The sequence below is a fragment of the Trichinella spiralis genome (assembly GCF_000181795.1).
Source record: "Trichinella spiralis strain ISS 195 chromosome Unknown Scfld1, whole genome shotgun sequence".
In the NCBI taxonomy this organism is placed as follows: Eukaryota; Metazoa; Nematoda; class Enoplea; order Trichinellida; family Trichinellidae; genus Trichinella; species Trichinella spiralis.
In genome coordinates this window covers 2720319-2722348 of record NW_003526940.1, presented here as the reverse complement: position 1 = coordinate 2722348, position 2030 = coordinate 2720319, and positions in this window count along the sequence as shown.

Sequence of the window (2030 nt, the reverse complement as noted above, 5' to 3'; positions counted from 1 at the left end):
TCAAATTTCATTTTTGGTTATTCTACTTTTATGAATTAAATCAAAGGAAAGGAAATTTCATATATCGGAATGTCCCAACATGAAAAGTAAATATGTTTTAATTCTATAAAAGTTCTATTTGCATATAATCTTATTTCTGAAGTTAGTATACCCGGTCAAGTGAAAATTCAACTACATTATACAAGATGCAATATCACAACGGATGTGTTTCTAATCAAATTCATTCTTCATTGGAAGATGCGTATCAACATTTTTGAAAGTTATTCACAGCTTACACAAGTCAAAGGGATGAATCAATGAGCGATTTGTCTTGGAAAATCAATTAGAAAAAGAAGGTCGGTTTAATAAGATAGCGAGGTCAACGACGAATAATAAAATAGCGAGGACAACGACCAATAAATGAAAAGTGGGACCGAATGGGAATAAAATTGAGCCCAAGTGGGACCAAACCCTTTCTTCGATAACAAATTATTATTTTTCACTTCTATCTGTACAAATATTGTCGAAATGATAAAAATGTAAAATAATAATTCCATTTATTATTCGTTAAAAAGAATAGAAGAATTGTTCCATCACATTGCTCACTTATTTCAGACTTATTTCACATACCCGACGCATACCGCTTTGACAACGTGCCACATGTGTGACACAATTATAAAACCTGCAGCGCCATCTGTAGAAAAATAAGTGACCAATCGAAGTTTAAGGTTGATCCAAACTCACTTTAGAAAAATATTAGAAAAGCAATTTCACAAAAGTTACTTAAAATTATTATTATTTAAAATTGTTAATTGCTTAAAGGTACAAATTTTAAAATGTCACAGCTTTGCTGTTATGTGATCTTAATTTTTAACTTGTAAAACTGAAAATCATCATATTTAATAATATTTTTCCATATTCCAAAAGTGGGAAAATTTTATATTCAGCTAGGGGTGGTTTTACTCGGTCCCACTTTTCTCTCATTGGTCTTTTACCCGCTATTTTATTGGACCGTCAAATCTTTGTCGTATTGGTTTTCCTTGTCTAATTGCTCATGGATTCAAACTCTTCAGTTGTGATTAGCTGTAATATTTTTTCATTTCATTGGTTAAAATATTCCATTTAGGATTACCTTATTTTAATAATAGTGACGTAACATAAAAAATGGAAATATTTATTATTCCAAAATTTTATTGTTTGTTTGAAATTTTGTCAGTCATTGAAATTCTGTTTATTTAAATACATTATTTGTTGTGAAGTTTATACTTTTTCATGATCAGCATTCCCGAAAATAATTTTTATCATTATTCTATATTTTATTGTATCAAAGTGACGTTATATCAAATGCGATAGTTATAATTCAGAAAAAACAATACAAAAAATAAGTTAAATAGTGATTTTTATTTTTCACTAACCAACAGCAGCAGCAAGAACAGTAAAGAACAGCCAACGATGGTCTAGTAGAGATTTCCCTCCTGATATATAAATCTGCTCTGACTGTTTGTAAATAAATTTGTTTCCTGTTGAAATATATCAAGATTGGATGTTAACTTCCGGGTGTAATATCAGAATACTGAATAATCAGTTTGAAAAATGTGGAATGTTGTGGCAACACTTTTAATTTCCGGGTTACAAATTGCACTAATGCTAACGTTACGTTTCAGCTCGCAATTTCACTTAATTTTACGCATGATTTCACGCATATGCCTTTGTCAAACATTCTTCGCTTTGCTCGTCACATCACATATGTTGGTAAAGGCGATTTTAATACAAAGGGAAAATGCACAAGTGACAAATTGTTCACAGTTGCAGCTTTCAAGCTTAACCAAGGAGTGACAAATACTAAATTCTTAGCATCTGATTAATTTCTTGATTTTACTGGGAGTGTTCTATTTAAATCTTTCTTATTTGCAATACAAGAATTTTACTTTAATATTTACAAAGTTTCTTTCGTTACAAAACATCCATATATGTATTTTTATATATGTCGATGAATTTTGCTGTTTACATGAAAAATCATGTTTGACGTTTATTCATTTCATATGAAATAC